Source organism: Schistocerca americana, chromosome X (genome assembly GCF_021461395.2).
Source record: "Schistocerca americana isolate TAMUIC-IGC-003095 chromosome X, iqSchAmer2.1, whole genome shotgun sequence".
In the NCBI taxonomy this organism is placed as follows: Eukaryota; Metazoa; Arthropoda; class Insecta; order Orthoptera; family Acrididae; genus Schistocerca; species Schistocerca americana.
This window is the reverse complement of record NC_060130.1, coordinates 542,713,380-542,736,662: the sequence shown is the minus strand read 5'-3', so window position 1 is coordinate 542,736,662 and position 23,283 is coordinate 542,713,380. Positions and strand designations below refer to the sequence as shown.

Below are 23,283 nucleotides of genomic sequence, written 5' to 3'. Positions count from 1 at the left end.
CCGCGCGACAACTACGGTCGCAGGTTCGAATCCTGCCTCGGGCATGGATGTGTGTGATGTCCTTAGGTTTAAGTAGTTCTAAGTTCTAGGGGACTGATGACCTCAGATGTTAAGTCCCATAGTGCTCAGAGCCATTTTAATCATTTTGAAGGTATTGGTGTTTACAGCAGTCTTGACCACCATCTCTGAAGGTCTCGCTGTATTGTGGTACAACATGCAATATGTCGTTTTCATGAGCAATAAAAAAGGCGGAAATGATGTTTATGTTGAGCTGTATTCCAATTTTCTGTACAGGTTCCGGAACTCTCGGAACCGAGGTGATGCAAAACTTTTTTTGATGTGTGTATAAAGAAAAGCAATCGTGCGTACCCTGGGCAAAGTCAGAAAATGAAAAATCTGATGGCTGTTCCTTTCATGCCAGAAACATCAAAATCTTAGCCCGTTTCAGGGCCATAGTTAACCGTTGTATCTGGTAACACAGAAGGAATAATTGCAGACAAAGAAGAGCTGCTACCAGATCTACGCAGTCAACACTAGAGCCAGGTACAGTGCATACAGAAGACACACAGAAGCTGCGACATGAGCAGACCGCCGGCCGGAGTGGCCGAGCGGTTCTAGGCGCTACAGTCTGGAACTGCGCGAGCGCTACGGTCGCAGGTTCGAATCCTGCCTCGGGCATGGATGTGTGTTAGGTTAGTTAGGTTTAAGTAGTTCTAAGTTCTAGGGGACTGACGACCTTAGAAGTTAAGTCCCATAGTGCTCAGAGCCATTTTTTTTTTTTTTTTGAGCAGGCCAAAAATAAACGGAATGTGCCTCACCATTTAAAGACAGCGTAATAAATATGGAAGTGCTAATTTTATTCATCCGGACGTTCAGATCCTATCCACAGCATTTACCGAGAAAAGTGATATCGAAATTCTCACACTAGAAACAGGAGATTGTGCCATTTCATCCCTTTACAAATCACCAAAGAATTTATGGTTAATAAACTGTCCAATTTTCATAATAAAAGAGTGCACAATGTGATTGGTGATTTCGACAGCCATAGTAATGTTTGGGGCTCTGATCATGAAGATGAGAATGGGGCGGCAGTACAAGAATGGGCAGAACTGAATCAGTTGCATTGAATCCATGATGGAAAAATTACTAGCATCATTCAACAGCGACAGGTGGAAGCGAGGCTATAATCCTGACCTCATATTTATTAGTTACGGTATTAGCCAACAATGCGTAAAATCTGTCGGTCCCCCATTTCCCAGCTCACAGCGTAGACCAATAATCTGTGAAATACTTTTTGCTGTTAGATCTCGCAAAGCACCCTTTTGAAGAACTTTTTATTTTAGAAAAGCTGACTGGTCGAGATTTGCAGAGTTGATCGACGTCGAAGTAACTTCTATAGAACCAGCACCACTGCTGTAATGAGCTGCTCCAGAACGTCAATTCCTCGTGGTTGTCGAACATCTTACATTCCTGAAGCCACCCTACTCACAGAATACAGAGTGAATCAACTGTGGAAGCAGGACACAAACTCATTACTTCTATGAGAAAGATAAAAGGGGATCAATGGGCTGAAACCATCGAAAACTTGGATGTAAAAAGAGATAGTCATAAAGCTTGGAAACTCCTGAAACATCTAAGTCATTATCCATCTACGACAGCTGTACACCATAACATTACAGCCAATAAAATGGCAAATCAGTTACTGCTGAAAGGGAAGGCAACCCACAAATCCAAAAAGTCAAAATTGCAAAGAGAAGAGCAAGAGGAGAACAATCTGCTTACATCATCATCCAGCATGGAAGAATTAGATAAGGCTATTAAACAAAGTAAGAACGGAAAATCAACTGGCCTAGATGATATACGAACAGAGCAAATTAAGGACTTTAAGATAACAACAAAGAAATAGATTCTGGAGCTCTTTAACAACTGTGTGAGCAGATATCACATCCCAAAGATATGGTGGAAGAGCCGAGTGATTGCTTTGCTGAAACCTGGTACAGAAGGGGACGATCCAAAGAATTTTGGACCAATTTCATTATTCTATCGTCTATACAAACTGCTGGAAAGAATGATCTTAAATTGCCTCCTACCTGTAGTTGACCCTCTGCTAATATCCCAACAAGCTGGATTTCGTCCTGGTAAAAAAGCTGCACTGGACGACTGCAGAATCTTACGCAATTCGTAGAAGATGGGTTTGAAGCTCGTAAGGTGACATGGGTGGTATCTATCGACTTACCAGCGGCCTGTAACGCTGTCAACCACCAGCTGCTAATACTCAAGGTGTACAATATGACCAAGGGTTTTAGCCTAACTATGTTCTTCGCATCAGTTCCGCAAAACCGCAGGTTCTCCGTTGGCGTTCAAGCGCAGCGCAGCCGATGGAGACGACAGAAAAAGGGGTCTTCCCCAAGGAAGCGTCTTGGCTCCAATCCTATTCAACATCTATACAAACGACCAACCTGTAGCCTCCAACACCAGGAGTTTCTCTTATGTTGATGACTTTGCTCTTGCGACTCACAGCTCAGGCTTTGAATCAGCGGAGAACACCCTCACGAATGCCCTTGCAGATCTATCAAGATACTGTAGCACAAATCAGCTTAAACCAAACCCCTCAAAGACTCAAGCGTGTGCTTTTCACTTGAGAATTAGGGAAGCTACTCGTAAATTGATGATAGTATGGTCAGGAGTTGAGTTGCAACATTGCTACACTCTAAAATACCTAGGAGTGACGCTGTACAGATCTTTTACTTTCAAGAGACACTGCAAGTTTCCATCAGGAACCATCTGTTAAAAAAATTGGCTAGATCACAGTGGGGCATCCGAAACTCTCCACTTTATTAGCCTATTGTGCAGCAGAGTATGCTTGTCCTGTTTGGTATAATTCATCACATGCCAAACACGTAGACGTAGCGCTCAACGACACCTGCCGAATTATAACAGGTTGTTTGAAATCCACTTCTGTCGAAAGGATTTACCACCTTGCAGGAATACCAGCGCCTTCCATTCGAAGAGAAATTGCGACTTATAAGGAACGAAAGGAACTGTAAAAAGAACAAACCCATCCCGTGAATGGGCGTAAGCCGCATTCGCAACGACTGAAGTCAAGGAAGAGTTTCCTTAGAACATCAAAGGTACTTCTTACTACAATTGCTGAAAATGCCAGGGTGCAACTTTGGAGGGATACAACTCCCCTTCCCTACGGCTGGAAAAGAATTCTGAAGCTCTGCCACCAGGTCATGACGAGAACTGGACGACCTGGAAATGTTCAAATAGGCTGAGATCAGGAGTGGGTAGATCAAGGATTAATATGGCAAGATGGGGTATAGTACAGAAGACAATATTAAGTGTGCTTGTGGAGAAGTCTAAACTGTCCAGCACATGCTTCTTTGTCGACTCTGTCCAGCCTCCTGTACTGCAGAAGACTTCCATCAAGCGCCAGTAAATGGAGTGGAAGTGGTCAAATTTTGATCAGACTATATGGCATGTTAACTGTGGACCTGTGTATGTTTATGACACGAGAATAAAAAAGGTTAAAGGAACAGACATAAATTTGATGAAACTTACGTATGGCTTTATTTTCAGTCTGAAAACAAGATATCTCTGGTTTTCTACACCCGCTTACGCTTCGGCGAAAAATAAACAGATGTAGAGGTACAGCACTGGTCTTCTGCTCGTCAGCTGGCGAGTCGTAATCCGGTGCTGATATAAAGGTTCACTCTCCTGACATTGCTTTGTATTGCTTCAGGCTGACACTGGGGTCGTTCCTTCAATAACGCTACGGTTTATTGTTTCTTCTACATTTGCCATTAGCGAACTTTTACTCTCTTTCTCTCTCTCTCTCTCTCTCTCTCTCTCTCTCTCTCTCTCTCTCTCTCTGCTGAGATCGCCCTTGATGGGACATCAATGGCAAAGTAAATAAAGGAAAAAATATAACCCATAATTATATCAAGGAAAAAAATGTAATCCATAATTATGTCGCTAGAAAGTCGCAAAGTAAGCGCTAACGACACTGTATGTCGACATACATAAACAGGGGAATAGTTTTAGAACTCAATTAAAGTGACTTGAGACCACAAGAAACAGTAGATTGACTTATGTCCTGTATAACACCTGATGTTTCAAAAGATTTGCATAGAAATATGACATGTTCCTAGCCAGCAAGCCACGCTGCAAATGTTGTTACTTGTGGTAGCCGATTAAATCTCTCCAAGAATTAGAGTCTGTTGTTTGTGAAAAGGTCGTCACTGTTTAGCGTGGTCGGTTGGGCGGCTTCCTTAATAAATGTCAAGTAGGCCAACCATGCTCTCCTGCTAGTTTTACTGAGCAATTCGATCTCATTGAAGTTAATTGCTCTAAATGATGTCTGACACGCTTCTCAAAGAAAAGTCTCGTATAATTACTATATGTAGGGAGTTCGGTGTTACCTAACTTATCTCTACGCTTGGCCGAGAGTTTTAGGTTGTCTCTTTTTAATCTGTTCGTAGCGTTTAGCTGGACTGCTAGTATCGTGTAATTAAAGGCATGAATGTTATTACAGGCCAATACTAAGATATGAGTTAATACTATCTTCGCTTAGTTAGGTAATCACTTGTCAGCAGACAAAATAGAAGAAATTACACAATCCTTCATAATCTCTAAATCAGTGAACTTGCTTTTTACTCCAGAAGATGAGAGAACAAAAAAAGCATATGTTTCATTAGTTGAACAGAAACCTAACTGGATCAAACTATTGAGTATGACTTTTTTTTTTCGAAGTGATGATACAGAAAGACATGTGGTTTGATTGCCTTATTAGCGGTTGAAATACAGAGTGAAATACGTTATCTAAGTTGTTATTATATCAGGATGAGCGAAGTTAATGCTCTAACGAACCGACAGCATCAATGATTCTCAGTAAACCGTCACACCCATCGAATAATGCTTAAGAAAACACTAACGTGTGTACAGAAACATCACTCGTTAGTACTAATCTGACATTTGCTAATTGCTGTATAGGGACCGCAGTACATTTCTGAACGGGGAGACCCTTTGAACTTCCTGACGTCTAAGTAACAAATGTACGAATTTGTATATAAAATTGTGAAAGACATACGGAATTTTACTCGCGTTATGGTTACAAAATGGTCATATTAAATGCCTATGACGTTTTCTGGATCTACGATAATATTCAGGGGTGATATTCTGTATTTGGTAGTTGCGATAATGTGTACATGCTACCTCTACGTCCACTAACGTAAATAATCTCGAAGGCAATGTGCAATGCATGGTGGAAGGTATGCATACTGTATTTAGTCGCTTTCTTTCTTGCTCCGCTCGCATATGAAGAGAGAGAAAATTAGTGTGTTTATGCCTTCTATGGTTCTCTTATATTGTCTTTGGGGTCCTTACTCGAAAAAAACGGTGGTAGCAGTAATCATTTTACAGTCTGCAGTAAGTAGTAGTACTCTGAAAACAGCAAATCGGATCTCAAGACAAATATTTTCTCGTGTTTTCAACGATTATAATTTGTTCATGAGAATATTCGCTGCAGTGTCATATTGTCGAAATTTATCGCTCATAGCCCTAGCAGCACCTGTATGAATTCCTTCAATTTCTCTTTCTAGACTGAGTTACTTAAAACTCTTATAGTCAGGTAGATACTAAAGAACATGTCTAAAGATGATGTTTTCGCTCTAGCCCTTGTTAGATCTGCCGAATTTCGAAAGAGTTCTTCCAATAAATGGAATCCGTCAAGGAAGGACGCTTCAAGGAACCGACACATAGTTTCCAATCGACGCTAGCTGCACTTCTCCGGATTCATAAGGGCAGGGATTCATTCTCATCATATGTTAACTATTTCAGAAATTTATACCTGGCACATCGCACTTAGGTCGGCTAGGAGTGACACTGGATAGAACAATGTTAAATCCCGTATTTTTTACACACATACTCTGTCAGTTGAAATTTTTGTTGATACTTCACTGCTGCAAGATCGCAGTTTGTTTTCTCGTTTTGTTCGTGGTACATTTCGGTTATTGCTGGGGAACAAACAACCTTCAGCTTTACATAAATGATTAGCACATTACATCTTTGCTAGTTGCAGTTTAATATGTCAGGTAGTGCGGGGGGTGCCTCGTTTTGGGTTTTATGATCACTCTATTTTTCGTGAATCTTTATTTTCTATTAAAGGAGTATCTCAGTTCATCTTATGAGGCTGAACTTAGGTCTAGTCACCATCTAGATTCGTACAGAGTCTATAAGAATTAAAGTATGACAGTATACTGACGACGTGTAACACACTCTTATCTGCAACAGAAAAATTCAACGAAAATTGAGCCTATTTGCTTTGCTTCGCTGTCAATAACTTTAACTGATGAAACATACAACGTTGCTTCGTGTCGCTGTGTGAAGAAAATCAGAGGTATCACATGGAAATAGTTTTGCTACATCTAACGCTGTCAGAATATTAAGCTTAATCGCAAGTAGACTTAAGAACCTTCCTCAAGCTGAGTGGTGATAGGTGCAGAGTTTCAAGGAAACCTCTGAGTATAAGGGTGATGCAACATTACTACTCAGTCAGAGAAAAGCCATGAAGCGATGTTAAGCTATATCAGTTGTATAGCTGGAGGATGTGGGATTGAGAGGGGAAGAGAAGGTACGAAATAGGCACCATTTTATGGTATTATTTGTTTCTTATAAGGTTCATAGAGATATTTCTACATAAGCTAAGTAACTTTCCAAGGTGAATAAAATTAGCCGGATTACCCTAGCTCAATTGAACTAGAAGTCTACACGGACACCAACGATTACCTAATGTTACATAGAATTAAATATACCCACAAGTTCACTAAAAATACTCCAAAGCACTAAAAATACTTCCATTGTAAATTGTAACTGTTTTGATATTTTTCATGTGTACTAACTGACAATGATGGAGGATCAAGTAGGTCTAACTGAAACAGTGGATTAAAACGGATGCTACGAGAGACACAGAGATTAAAAAAGAACCTTAAAACATGTTCGTCGTGACGTGTATCAGAACAGCTGTAAAGCGATTGATATTAACATTCATCTAGCATACTGAAAGTTCCTTCTTATTAACGTCGGTATTCACTGCAGACCTGACACCGCTAGAGAATAAGAACACAGATGGACATTTCTAATTTTTGCGAAGATAAATTGTAGGTTAAATGTAAGATAGTTAAACCCTCCGCACAAAATTAAACGACACGTTTGCAGTTAACAAACAGGGTTAGGCTTTCATTAATGTCTTTTCAGGTTTTGACAAAAAGAAGGGACCGGTTAGTAGGACATGTTCTGAGGCATCAAGGGATCACAAATTTAGCAGTGGAGGGCAGAGTGGAGGGTAAAAATCGTAGAGGGAGATCAAGGGATGAATACACTAAGCAGATTCAGAAGGACGTGGGTTGCAGTAAGTACTGGGAGATGATGAAGCTTGCACAGGATAGGGTAGCATGGAGAGCTTCATCAAACCAGTCTCAGGACTGAAGACCACAACAACAACTACAGCAACAACAACCTGCGTTTTACCTTGGAACTATTTGAACAGGTGAGTCTGTTAGACAGAGAGAGTCTGTAAAATGAATTTTTTTCTTTCTTTTTTAGCAGTCTTCTCTCGAATAAGGCTACCTGCTTTCTCAAACTTATGATTGACTATACTTATTTGATTCCTTTCAAGAGGTACAATTATTTATGGAGTGACAAATTTCACGGATATTTCCCTCCGATAGTTCTCAAAGCCAACGTGCAATCAAAGGCGAACGCTCATAGCTAATGTGCACGAAAGTAACATTACTGAAAAATCAGGGATACGATTAGCTCTTCATTCCGGGGAAACAACAGGAGGGACACAGGGCAAGACGCGTGTGACAAACAAAATTTCGCAAAATGGATGCTAAATCAACGTTGAGTAATCAGAGTTAACACAATGAGAAAGCTGCGTATAAAGCGAGATACGATTGCTTAAATATGTCTTTCAGTAGGTAGTATAATACATTTTAGCCATGAAAAAGTTAAAAGGGAAGACGACGGATAGGGCTTAATATCACACCGACGTGGAGGTCATTAGAGATGGCGCACTACCACTATTAGAAAATGACTGCAAAGGGAATATGGCCTGGCGTTGTTTAAGAAACGTCTTTGGGATTATCCTCCAGTGATAAGGAAACAACCGAAAACTAAAACCAGCATAGCCAAGCACGAATTTGAACCTTTCACTCAGTAAATATTTGTCTTAAGGATCATGCTACTCACGCATGTAAAGGACAAGAAAAACGAGTGAAAGAAGGAAGATTAGAGTTTAGCATCCCGTCGACGACGAGCTCGTTAGAGACGAAGCACAAAGTCGAAATGGGGAAGAAAACTGACTGTGCACTTTAGAAGGAAAAATTCCGGCATTTGCCTTACGCAATTTAGGGAAATAACGGAACGTCTAAACCTGGATGACCGAACGGAAGTTTGAACATCTGTCCTCCGGAATACGAGTTATGCTACTTCGTTCGGTAGATGATAACAAAAAAATCATGGAGGACATGATTATACAAAGCAAAATGGTAGGGTACTGTTGGCTGGTATGGCCCCTAGCGGTTCATTCTGATTCAGAATGGTTTCTCATTTGACATCGTTCCTTTGCGGACTGAGTTGAGTCTTATGTGTAACTGTTTCGTGCGGGTTACTGATGACTGCGAGTAATTTCGAATGTTATGTTCTTATTAATGACTGCGAGTAATTTGCAATGTTATGTTCTTATTAATGACGACGATTATATCCCCTGAAATCCCACACCCCACAATTAAACAAAAAATGTTCAAACGTGTGTGAATTCTTAAGGGACCAAACTGCTGAGGTCATCGTCCCTAGACTTGCAAACTACTTAAACTAAGTTAAACTAACTTATGCTAAGAACAACACACACACCCATGACCGAGGGAGGACTCGAATCTCGGCGGGAGGGGCTCCGCAATCCATGATATGGCGCCTCAAATCACGCGGCACTCTGCGCGACCACAGTTAAATGTAGAGTATAATTTCTATGTATGTGTTTAGGCTCAATCACACAAAACAAACGAATGGCCTTTCCCTGGAGGAAAAGAAATGAAACAGAATGTGCAACACAGCTTCCTTCGCAGATCTGGGAGTCTCCTCGCTGAGGCTGTTTTGGTTTGACACACAAAGTGGTGGCAATTTTAATGTTATTATAAAACTAAAATTAAAGGTCATTTAAACAGAATTGTTGTATTTCGTATAGCGAAATAGTTATTAATTAAAGTTCCTAAAATTTCTAAAACGTTTAACTGTGTGCTCTCGAGACGAAAGAGCAATGGGAATTAGATGATGTAATTCATTAGGTGAAAAAGAAATTCTAGATGATTTGACTTTTGATGAAACTTGTTTAAGTTTTATTATGAATAATTCCAGGTAAGCTGCTAATAGTTTAATCAGTATTATTTCTTCTCTGCTACAAGCTTGTTTCGGCTACAGAGCCATTCTCAAGTAAACGTGTAGATGTTATACTTGGTGAGTCTACTTACGTTTATAAAAGTTATACGTAACGGTCACTTTACGTATTACTTCCGTCTAGTTGGAACAGACGCCAATATTGCATCAGCGAGTAGACTGTCGACTATCTATTTGTTGCTAGATTGGCAAATCACTTAAGTTCTATTTGTATAGAATATTTTCGTGAAGTACTTTTGACAACTAGTTTGACAATTTATTCTTTGATGCCTTTTGTTTACATTTTACTCTCTGCCATTCAGTAATGTTAGTTGTGTTTCATTGAAATTACAATTTTGTTATGATTTCTATCTATGGTCATCTTTGTTTTTTGTCTACCGTGATTCTACATCTACATCTACATTTATACTCCGCAAGCCACCCAACGGTGTGTGGCGGAGGGCACTTTACGTGCCACTGTCATTACCTCCCTTTCCTGTTCCAGTCGCGTATGGTTCGCGGGAAGAACGACTGTCTGAAAGCCTCCGTGCGCGCTCTAATCTCTCTAATTTTACATTCGTGATCTCCTCGGGAGGTATAAGTAGGGGGAAGCAATATATTCGATACCTCATCCAGAAACGCACCCTCTCGAAACCTGGCGAGCAATCTACACCGCGATGCAGAGCGCCTCTCTTGCAGAGTCTGCCACTTGAGTTTATTAAACATCTCCGTAACGCTATCACGATTACCAAATAACCCTGTGACGAAACGCGCCGCTCTTCTTTGGATCTTCTCTATCTCCTCCGTCAAACCGATCTGGTACGGATCCCACACTGATGAGCAATACTCAAGCATAGGTCGAACGAGTGTTTTGTAAGCCACCTCCTTTGTTGATGGACCACATTTTCCAAGCACTCTCCCAATGAACCTCAACCTGGTACCCGCCTTACCAACAATTAATTTTATATGATCATTCCACTCCCAGATATTTTACAGAAGTAACTGCTACCAGTGTTTGTTCTGCTATCATATAATCATACAATAAAGGATCCTTCTTTCTATGTATTCGCAATACATTACATATGTCTATGTTAAGGGACAGTTGCCACTCCCTGCACCAAGTGCCTATCCGCTGCAGATCTTCCTGCATTTCGCTACAATTTTCTAATGCTGCAACTTCTCTGTATACTACAGCATCATCCGCGAAAAGCCGCATGGAACTTCCGACACTATCTACTAGGTCATTTATATATATTGTGAAAAGCAATGGTCCCATAACACTCCCCTGTGGCACGCCAGAGGTTACTTTAACGTCTGTAGACGTCTCTCCATTGATAACAACATGCTGTGTTCTGTTTGCTAAAAACTCTTCAATCCAGCCACACAGCTGGTCTGATATTCCGTAGGCTCTTACTTTGTTTATCAGGCGACAGTGCGGAACTGTATCGAACGCCTTCCGGAAGTCAAGAAAAATAGCATCTACCTGGGAGCCTGTATCTAATATTTTCTGGGTCTCATGAACAAATAAAGCGAGTTGGGTCTCACACGATCGCTGTTTCCGGAATCCATGTTGATTCCTACATAGTAGATTCTGGGTTTCCAAAAACGACATGATACTCGAGCAAAAAACATGTTCTAAAATTCTACAACAGATCGACGTCAGAGATATAGGTCTATAGTTTTGCGCATCTGCTCGACGACCCTTCTTGAAGACTGGGACTACCTGTGCTCTTTTCCAATCATTTGGAACCTTCCGCTCCTCTAGAGACATGCGGTACACGGCTGTTAGAAGGGGGGCAAGTTCTTTCGCGTACTCTGTGTAGAATCGAATTGGTATCCCGTCAGGTCCAGTGGACTTTCCTCTATTGAGTGATTCCAGTTGCTTTTCTATTCCTTGGACACTTATTTCGATGTCAGCCATTTTTTTCGTTTGTGCGAGGATTTAGAGAAGGAACTGCAGTGCGGTCTTCCTCTGTGAAACAGCTTTGGAAAAAGGTGTTTAGTATTTCAGCTTTACGCGTGTCATCCTCTGTTTCAATGCCATCATCATCCCGGAGTGTCTGGATATGCTGTTTCGAGCCACTTACTGATTTAACGTAAGACCAGAACTTCCTAGGATTTTCTGTCAAGTCGGTACATAGAATTTTACTTTCGAATTCACTGAACGCTTCACGCATAGCCCTCCTTACGCTAACTTTGACATCGTTTAGCTTCTGTTTGTCTGAGAGGTTTTGACTGCGTTTAAACTTGGAGTGAAGCTCTCTTTGCTTTCGCAGTAGTTTCCTAACTTTGTTGTTGTACCACGGTGGGTTTTTCCCGTCCCTCACAGTTTTACTCGGCACGTACCTGTCTAAAACGCATTTTACGATTGCCTTGAACTTTTTCCATAAACACTCAACATTGTCAGTGTCGGAACAGAAATTTTCGTTTTGATCTGTTAGGTAGTCTGAAATCTGCCTCCTAGGAGTATACGACTTGCTGCTGCAGCTGCTTATCCAACGGCGGCAGGGAGCACACTAACTGTGACCAACCGACACTGGCTGTTCAAAACAAAAACAGAAGACAAACGACTACGCGAATTTACACTATTCAGGTACTAAAACGCGATGCTACAACTCTCAAATACTATAATACGCCCGAAATTTATGAATTAGACAATGCAAGTACCAAAAACACGCAAAGAAATTAAGTATTTTCAGCCGTTCACGTTTTCCAAAATTTCAATAAAATGATCTACATAATTTTTATGTTTGAGGTCGATTTGTTCATGAAGGATATCGTTTTGATGTTTTTTGTGCACGTATATACTTCTCATGCTGCAAGATGTTCATGGCACGTCCTTATGATATTCTGTGTAGAACTTGTAATGTATGTTAGATATGTTCAGCTTTATAGTTTTAGTTTTTGAGATGCGGGTTAATTTTTCAGTGACTGCTCTCACAATTTCTTGTGTGTGTGTGTGTGTGTGTGTGTGTGTGTGTGTGTGTGTGTGTGTGTTTAATCTAATGTTAAAATTTCGCCCCGTTTGACAGATCAGAAGTATATATATGCCTGAGTTGACAAAAACCGGGAGTTTGGTTTTTGAAGATGGAATTCTCATTTTTAGATTGTTGTTCGTTCGAAAATCTAGTTTTACGGTAGTTTTGTTTCAGATTTGATTTATTTTATTCGCTATTTGTTTCCTGTATAAACCCAACTGTTAGTTACATAAAAATATAAGATCTGTTATAATAAAATATAATTTTAATAATATTTGAAATTCTTACTTATTTTGTAAGTAAGTCCACTGCATTTCTCTTTGACATAAAAATATTGACGTCATTGATCTCGCATACTTATGTGACAACAATAGGAAGAAATTAACCTCGTAAGACTAGATTTGAACCCAGAGTGCAAAAACTCGAACTTGTGTTGTTAGCCACTATACAACTCGCTTGGTGTAACATCATCCGTGCGAATTGACTCAGTAGCATCAAAACTTTGACTGTCACTTTCTCAAAAACTATTGAGTGTTGCAGCCTAAAACAAAAGAAGTGTCCATTTATTTTCACCAAGCGAAATTTCGACTGTGTGACCTATTGCAGCTCTTTCCTGTCAGATGTAGTTTCAGGAAACTGCTGGTGTTCAAGTCCACGTCCGGGCATGGAACGGAGTTCTTGTAGTACAGATATAGCCACTGGAGAAAGAGCCGTCAGCCAACCCGTACGGGCCCCAAATGTCAGTCTTCAGAAACTAATATACTATCGGAATTAATCACCATACTTTGCAACTATTAGGACTACTACGTCTTAATTACGCTTGTTAAAGTAAAATTAAACTGTATAGATTACGTCAAAACTTTCTTCATTTCCTGCAATTTGTGGACTTCCTTATTCACTCTTTTTTGCTCTCTTTCTAAAACTGTGTCGTTGCTCAGATTTTCGATGAAATGGTAGAACGCTTGTTGGGAATTGCATCACACCGGTACCGGGATAACGACAGTTAACAGAATGTTCAAAACAACTTGAAGAGGTCTTCAGATACACATATTTTGCATTTGTTGGCTGTGTAGGGTAGATTTAAAACCGGAAATACTTATGGAAGAAATGATTAAGGTTCAATCTCGATATGTTTCATTTATTTCATCATCATCACTTTACCTAAATTCGGTGCCCTACCGATGCTTAACTTTTTCTATCTATTCCACGGTGATGTAAAGGGTGAGCTGTCTAGTCTCCATACCTATTTGTCCTCTTGGTTTCGCCCTATTTATGTGACACTCAACTTTTTAGCTAAGGAAGAACCGATGAGCAATTGTCTCAGGAGACAAGTGGATGTGCGCAGTGAGTATCTTGAAAGCGTTGTTAAGCCTTTCCAATAGTTTGCAAGACGAAATGAAATTTAAATTACGATTGTCCACTGAGTCAGATCAGGGGACAAGTTCAATAATATTTAAAATAGAAGTTTGTTTTAACCAATTAAATCTCGGTAATTTACTAATAAATGTTGTTATAGCCTTTAGGGGTCGTTAATGTGAAACAGCCGAGAAACAGAGTACGTGCAAAATGCGCCAATGCGAGAAACTGCGTAGAAATTCCGTCCCACGCTCACGTAGGGTAACATCATCTTGTTATTTTGGTTCTCCTTTGTCTTAAGCTTTCCGACAGTTTCAAAGCTCATTCATCAGGCGCTCTTAGCTGTTACTGACAAAGCATCACCAGCAATTGTATTGAAATCGTTATGATTAGACGATACTTTGCGTCTCTTTTGTTCTTATAGGCATGAATGACAGTTTTGCAAGGAAAACTGTTTTCAAGTACATAATATTAAAATGAATGTTATTTACTCATAATGTTAAAAGCAGTGATGGTAAAAAAGTCCTTTATTTACGATTTTTTGAGATGCTGTTGGTGTATCTGGATATTACTCGTAACTACGCTGTAGACCCAAACTATAGATACAGAAATGCGAATAAAATTCATTGGTCTCTCTGGTAATGTAATGGAGAATTGGCAACACTGTGGAATACGTTTGTGAAGTATGTGACCGTCAGTTTACTTCCTGGTTTGGTTCAGAATTACCCTGGTCAATTCAGTCGATATTTTATTGTCATTTAGATTAAATATTCTGAATTATTCTCACGTAAGGGATGACACAGAGGTTGTAAATTTATGATTTTGAGATTGGGAAGTTCGTTACAACAGAAGCTGCAGCTTACTTCGCAATTTACGTTACGAATATCGTATCTCGGCCATCACTGGGACATGGCAGCTGCCGTTTAACGTATTTGTACATGAGCTTAGCGATAAAGTATTCGCCTTTCAAGCGGACGAGTGTGTTAGTTTTCGGTCCTAATCTCCCTGGAGACCAGATTTTTATCTCTTCTGCGAAAGAGTCACTAGCAGGCAGATCGACAGTCAGTGAAAAATCCTGAGATAACTTCTCCCCATAACTTTTATCACTACCTTGATTATGTACCCTGTAGATATAAAGATGAAAATCTTGCCGAATTGCACACTTGGTAGCACATGATTTTTCTGCTTCTGTCAATTGTATTAGCATAACTGTGGCACTAAATGATTTAGTAACTGGATTTTGTTAAGTATATACCCTTACTACTACGTTTGCTTACTTTCATAGTAGTCCTGTAACGCTACTACAGTATGACTCTCAACGTAAAGACAAACCGTTTCGAAGCCGAAAATGAGCATTATGCTGCTAATTCGTGGTAATTTGGGATACTCTGTATTCATAACCCTTTCAGATCCTCTGGCTACAATTGTGTACATTAAATTCCACTGTCTTTTAGTTCCAACAGAAATATTTTTCCACAGTGTAACCTCATGTACACATTTGTGAATGTTCCATTTTTTTCATTGTCTACAAGTGCTACCAACTGTTGGGCTACAGTATAAAAATATCAACAAGTCAACATAGTAGAACGCAGCTGCTCGTGACCGCCAGAATGCATAGAAGTGGTTGATTAGTTATATTCCACTGTATAAATGAGCATTATTATTAGTACTGTTATTTTGCATGCTAATTATTGAATGATTAGTTTATTCATTATAACAGTCAATAGTTCGAAATTAGTTATTTTAGTCCATAAAAAGAAGCCAAGTGTAAAAAGCATATTTTGAAAACTGATACACATGTTTGTATAAATCTTTCACCTGAAAATCATTAAAAAACACCTAAGAGCATTACAGTACAAAGAAAAATTTTCCTTCCTCCAGAAAAAATTCAGGTCTGAAAGGCTTAAAGAAGACTTTTTCCTAAGGTCATCAATTAGATAGAGTACGATGGACATAGAGGAATTATGGATAGTAAATCATACACTGGAGAAGTGTGTGCCGAGTAAGTGGATTAAGGACGGAAAAGACTCACCGTGATTTAACAATGAAACTCGAAAAATTTCAAACCTGTAATGTTCGGATACAGTATTACTATCGTCCTGCTTCAAACAGAAAAATCGTTTAAATATCTGGGCATAACGTTGCAAAGCGGTATGAGATGGAACGAGCCGTTTGCTTCACATACGCTGCCGATCTGCAATGTGTTGAGCAGTTACTTGTTATAAGGCCATTTTAAACCGATCTTGTGGGAGAGGAAAGGACACGCTTGTGTCACATATCGAATAATTGTGTAAGCTCTACGAAAAGAAGTATGGAAAATTGGAGAACGATTCGAGGAACACCTTTCAACTTCTAGAATTGTAACATTATCAAATACAGTATACTTACTCCTAGATTTATCTTCAAATGCTGCAACGTAACACAAACAATAAAGACAATTTATTTGAATTCGGACATGAACTGGATAAATGAATGAAGACCAAGTTCATAACTATCTCATATTTTTCAACAGGAAAATGTTCAAGAGTCCTGTTGAGAATTTCGTTCTTGGTAACCTAACAATATAAAAATAAAACAGAACGATAACACATGGCATGTATGGAATTCCTAAGAAAGACATAAAACAAATTTCATAACGTATTTCGAGTGTTCTTTGCTAGGAATCATCTAAAATGTGTAGTTTATATATGACACTTTGACTGAAATATACGTAGTTTTGGGGCAGAAATATAGACCTACCATTTACAAAGCGACTGTCTTTTTTCCAAGAATTACCCATACAGCTAGGAGTGTGTAGTAGTGATATGCTTTACTAAGAATTAATTGCAAGGCACATTCTGTTTGAAGGCTTTCTTCACAGAAAGACTATTACATGATCTGATATTATCTTAAAAAAGCCAACAGACACGTCTAATTATACAATAAAGGATACATAGGATGTTACCAAGGGCCGCGTTATAGAGAAGATACAGTGGTAGAAGCGATCGCCTCTCTGTCTCTGGCTTGTTCATTTGCCGGTTTGTTTGGCACGCACAGAGGTTTATTCATTGAAACCTTTCTCAGCAGAATCAAATCAGTGATAGACACAGAAAGGGCACTATATGCGCACTTCAGACTTCGTCGACGAACTGCAAGTCCTGACTGACAAACGATTTCGCTGTTGTCTTAGATTATTAGTGCTACAAATGACAAAGGAAACTCCCCATCGCACCCCCTTCAGATTTAGTAGTAAAATAGTTCAGTGGATAGCCTGTCAAAGACTGAACTCAGATCAAGCATGAAAAAAGGAAAAAGGCGTACTGAACTGTGAAACAAAGAAGCAGAAATGTAACGGTCCAAGCTCAACATATGCAACACCGAGCAAATGTCTAAAACAGAAGCGTCGTGTTTGTTTGGTCACGGTGATGGACAGCGAAACGGGAGATCCGTGTTCAAATCTCCCACCCGCCCCCTTTTTTTCACAAAATTATGAGCTTTCCGTGCGGATTACTGACATGTCTTTTCTCATTCTGTTGTTACACTAGGCATTGGTTATAAAATATGACTTATGTGGTAAGAATACATTACCGTCACAAGTAAATGTGATAAATAGTGAGAGCAGGCGATATGCCGCATAGACCTCTCTCAGAAATAAAAACAAGAAACAAACGCTTGTGAGCTTTGTTACAATGAAGCAATTAAAGAGTCAAAACATCCAAAACGGAACAGAAGAATCGTAACTTGTGGTACTTGTGCAGAATAAATAAGAGGTACGTACGTGTGGATTTTCCTTCTCTACATCTCGCTGTTGCAAACTGACGCTAAACCACGACACAGACACAAATTTGAATACAGCGAACAGACACGTCAATTACCGGACGGATAGTTCGTAATTTTAGGAAAAAAAATGGGGAACCAGGGAGACTTGAACATGGATGTCCCCCTCCGCGGCCGGCCAGTGTGGCCGAGCGGTTCTAGGCGCTTCAGTCTGGAACCGCGCGACCGCTACGGTCGCAGGTTCGAATCCTGCCTCGGGCATGGATGTGTGTCATGTCCTTAGGTTAGTTAGGTTTAAGTAGTTCTAAGTTCTAGGGGACTGATGACCTCAGCAGTTAAGTCCCATAGTGCTCAGAGCCATTTGAACCATTTTTTTCCCCCTCCGCAGTCTAACATCGTGCCCACATAACCACGAAACCGTCGCTGCACAACTGTGCTCAATGTTGCGTATCTTAAGCTTGGAACGTTCTTGTACTTTTTTCACAGTTCAGTACACCTTCTTCCTGTTTCCATGCTTGATCTGTGTTCAGTTTTTGACAGGTTATCCACTGGGCCATATTATGACTAAATATGACGGAAAGGGGGGGGGCATGGGGAGTGTCCCTTGTGAGCTAAATAGCAAAAAAGAGATAGAAACTAAATACAGTGGTTGGACAAGAGTATGGAAACACTGAAAGAAATGTATGCTCGAACATAAATATAGATACTAGCCAAGCCTGAAGGTTGCACTGTTGTATTTGACTACGAATGGCACAGATGCAATGATCTCAATGCGTTGCATGTGTCAATCCAGGTCAGAACAGTGTTCTATGTAGTTGTGAGTGTATTATGTTTGCGTTAAGCGAATTTGAACGCAGGTAAATTGATAGTGCTCGTATGGTGAATGTTTCTATAACCAAGGGAGCAGAAGTGTTTGGGTTTCAAGAGGTACCGTATCGAATATACCGCATACAGAGAAAGCGGAAAAATACGAGGGTTGGAACTTTAATAGTGGCAACTATTTATTTACAGTCGTACAAAATAGATACGTGTTTCAAAGTTTTACTGACCAAAGTAGTCACTAGGATTGTGTATAGCCCGTTGCCAGCGATGTGGAAGTCGTAGGCTACCCTTACAAGGGAACCTCTCCATCGCACCTCCCTCAGATTTAGTTATAAGTTGGCACAGTGGATAGGCCTTGAAAAACTGAACACAGATCGATCGAGAAAACAGGAAGAAGTTGTGTGGAACTATGAAAAAATAAGCAAAATATACAAACTGGGTCGTCCATATGCAATATAGGCAATATTAAGGGCACTGTGAGACGAGGAGAGCCGTGGTCCCGTGGTTAGCGTGAACAGCTGCGGAACTAGAGGTCTTTGGTTCAAATCTTCCCTCGACCGAAAGTATTAACTTTTTATTTTCAGTTTATGTGACAAACCCTTATGTTTTCATCACTTTTTTTGGAGTGATTATTACATCCACAAGAAAACCTAAATCGGGCAAGGTAGAAGAATCTTTTTACCCATTCGCCAAGTGTACTAGTTAGGTGGGTCGACAACATATTCCTGTCATGTGACGCACATGCTGTCACCAGTATCGTATAGAATATATCAGACGTGTTTTCCTATGGAGGAATCGGTTGACATATGACCTTGCGATCAAATGTTTTCGGTTCCCATTGGAGAGACACGTCCTTTCGTCAACTAATCGCACGGTTTTGCGGTGCTGTCGCAAAACACAGACACTAAACTTGTTACAGTGAACAGAGACGTCAATGAACGAACGGACAGATCATAACTTTGCGAAAATAAAGAAAGCAAAATTTTCAGCCGAGGGCAGAGTCGAACTAAAGACCTCTCGTTCCGCAGCTGTTCACGCTAACCACGGGGCCACGGCGCTCCTCGGCCCACATTGCCCTTAATATTGCCTATCTTAGGCATGGACGACCCAGTTTGTATATTTTGCTTATTTTTTCATAGTTCCACACAACATCTTCCTGTTTTCTCGATTGATCTGTGATCAGTTTTTCAAGGCCTATCCACTGTGCCAACTTATAACTAAATCTGAGGGGGGTGCGATGGGGAGGTTCCCTTGTTAGTAGTGCCAGTTGTGTTGACAGTTCAAGCGGCGCAGGCTATTGCCCGACAAATTTGTAGCAGTTCTGCAGCGAATGCCGTGATGTGTTTCCTCCAGTTTAGAAATCGAGTTGAACTCACGAGGGCTTAAGTCAGGGGAGTACAGTAGGTGGTATAGCGCTTAGCAGCACCATCAGTGAAACAAATCAGTAACAATTGGTTCAATTGGTTCTGAGCACTATGGGACTTAACTTCTGAGGTCATCAGTCCCCTAGAACTTAGAACTACTTAAACCTAACTAACCTAAGCACATCACACACATCCATGCCCGAGGCAGGATTCGAACCTGCGACCGTTGCGGTCGCGCGGTTCCAGACTGTAGCGTCTAGAACCGCTCGGCTACCTCGGCCGGCTCAAATCAGTAACAGCTTGCACTGTATGTGCTTGAGCATTATCCTGCAAAATGATGGTCAGGTCCTGCAGAGAGTATTATCACTCCTGTCTTTAAGCTGGTCGTAGGTTGTGTTCCAAAAATGACCATGATCGTGACAGACGGTCATTGAAGAGAACTGAGACGATAAATAAGAAGACAACAGCTGCAGAAACCAAGCGAGGTGACGCAGTGGTTAGCACACTGGACTTGCATTCGGGAAGACGGACGGTTCAAACTCACGTCCGGCCACCCAGATTTAGGTTTTTCGTTATTTCCCTAAATTGCTAAAGGCAAAGGGTGGAATGGTACCTTTAAAAGGACGCGGCTGATTTCCTCAGGACCAATTGAACCAATTGTTACTGATTTGTTTGACTGATGGGGCTGCTAAGCGCTATACCACCTACTGTACTCCCCTGACTTAAGCCCTCGTGAGTTCAACTCGATTTCTAAACTGAGGGAAACACATCACGGCATTCGCTTCAGAACTGCTACAAATTCGTCGGGCAATAGACCGCGCCGCTTGAACTGTCAACACAACTGGCACTACTAAGAGTAGCCTACGACTTCCACATCGCTGGCAACGGGCTATACACAATCCTGGTGACTACTTTGGTCAGTAAAACTTTGAAACACGTATCTATTTTGTACGAGCTGTAAATAAATAGTTGCCACTATTAAAGTTCCAACCCTCGTATTTTTCCGCTTTCTCTGTATGCGGTATGTTCGATACGGTACCTCTTGAAACACCAAACACAATCCGAGCTTGTGCTCCGTCTCTAATGACCTCGATATCGACGGGATGTTGTACACCATCTTCCTTCCTTTCTTCCTTCCTTCCTTCCTTCCTTCCAGCTCTACATGTCACTGCAAAACGGAATGTCGCACTCGTGAACCCTTTTAGCACCAGAACAACACGAAAGGAGCTCCACATGCAGGGCGAGCTGGAATTCCAACGCAGATGCCCGTGACAGGAAAACGTGGTACCGAAGCCATAAATTTGGACTGTGGGGATATAGAAGAATGTTATTTGCTCTGATTAGTCCTGCTGTACACCGTTTGCAACCTCTGGCCGAGTTTTGGTCCAAAGAGTGAAACGTGGCTGGGGTTCGGAGAGGATTTCAGCAGCCATATCGTGATATTCCACATCCCCATGGTTACTCCATCCAATGGTAAATATTTGTTCCTCAATGGTGATTCTGTGTTCCAAGCTGATAGGCTTCTGATCAGACAGCTTATCTCGTCCAGTACTGATACTGTGAGCTCGAAGACGAATTGAGTTATCGCATCTCTCCCGGCCACTTCAACCTCCAAACCTCAATATTATTGAGTCTTTGTGGTTTGTTTTGGAGGGAAGGGTGCGTGATCACTCTCTCCCTCTATCATCGTTACCACTATTTGAGGGAAGATGGTATAAGATTCCCTTGAAAACTATACAGGACCTGTATTTATCCATTCCAAGACTTTGCTGTTTTGAATGAATGCCAACGGTTTTCCTACACCTTACCAGGCACGGTGAAGTGTTGCGTTTTTGGTGTTTCCATATTTTTGTCCTCCAGTAAGGCCCGTGGAGTAATCTCCATTGGCCTCCATTAAGTTTACGAAACGTTTGTAGAGGTACTAGAAATTTTCAACTAAGACTTTATTCAGAATATATAAACAAATTAATGTTACTTGTATTTTAATGTCCCTCGAAATGTGATGCAAGTGCTGTACACTGTGGCCATGATGGTAGCAAGATTTACTCCGAATCACTCGGTTTCATTCACTGAGGCGACTGTTTACAGAAACTAAAGGTCTCTGTCTCCGTGTTGCCTTCTGCTCATCAGTCATTTTGTGCGACGCAATTGGCAACAGATCAACTGCACGACGGCACAGTGGTAGTACGTGTTCTATCTACAGGTCGCTCCTGATAAAACTTCGCCTGGCTGGTCCCGATCTGAACTGCTTCCATAAGGCTCTTTCATTAACCGCGGTGGCGTCTTTATTTTATTCAGCTATCCCAAGAAGAATAGTTGCGGCGCAACACGCTTCCTCTCTTCACAAGACCGTCCACCGAATCCCAGCTCATGACAACTCTGCAGAGTTGTACAGTACATTCATTTTATCCCTTAAACTAGTTCAGCTTAAAACACAAGTTTCTATTTCTGTATTCTTTAACTAAATGATATTTTCCCACTGATGCTCCCTTTTCTTCAGACATGGACACGTCTTCCTTACATCATTACTTACGAACTAGTAAAGTAACATTATCGAATCCTCTCTTCTTGAAAAATTTCTTAGCTATTTGCTGACAACAAATGCTTTCGCTCTATTATTTTCAATACGTGGCATTTCTCCTTGTTTGTCAGGTGGGTTCTAATCTAATTCCTACTTAACTAAACATTATTTGCTACAGGTAAACCAGTCCACTGATAGTTGATATACTGGGAGTTCACGGAGGTGAGCTGTTTTCCGCTGGAGGTAGATGCAGGTTACTCAAAACAGAATCACAACCACAACGGTACCAGAAACAGACACACTCATGCTCATAATGTTATTGCGCTGCCTATCGCTATACTACTGTACATGTTGGAACACTTGCTCAGCGGTAACGACACTCCTGCTAAGAAATGAACGCATCAAATGAATGAACGAGGTCGAGTTTTAGGTTCTCGTTCGAACTGATCAGGTTCTAGGTTTCTCCGGCCAATGCAACGAGGGTTATGGCAGATTCATTATGATTGTTCCAGTGACGGAGCCAGGAGACAGAATGTAGTGTCTGCTAGATCACAAGTGGAATCACTAATTAGTGTCCCACTATTTTGCAATACCAGCTTCCTTCGGCCGACGCTGTTCATAGCGGTTCACTATTACTGTCCCTGGAGCGAACTCGCAGTTAGTGTAATGCATACCTACATTTCGGAAGTATGGGAGGGGCTTCATAAGATCCCTTTGGCTTCCCACTGAGTCCGTTTTTCCCAATAACAACTGTACCTCACACGCTCACATGTCCGTCTGGACTGTCCTGGTTGGACATATCGCAGTCCACTCTCCTTGGCACAAATGGAAATCATCCATTTATATCAATGGTTAATTACACTTCTCCTTGGAGATTAGACTAACCTTCTGCGTTTTCACTTGTACAAATATTCCCATCGTTTCCCACTTAACTGTGTATGGGTGAATCGTAAAACAATAGTAAAGTGCGTCAAGACTTGTTACGGGGAACCAAAGTAATACAGGATGGAGCAGAGGAACGGGAAATTTTGAACGTTACAGTTGGCAGCAC

The 23,283-nt window shown here is 40.9% G+C and overlaps 1 protein-coding gene across 1 annotated transcript in view; it reads left to right on the top strand.

The window, feature by feature from the left end:
- Positions 1-23,283, top strand: part of LOC124555252 (aminopeptidase M1-C-like) — a 476,812-nt gene that overhangs the window by 186,783 nt on the left and 266,746 nt on the right. The window lies entirely within an intron of this gene.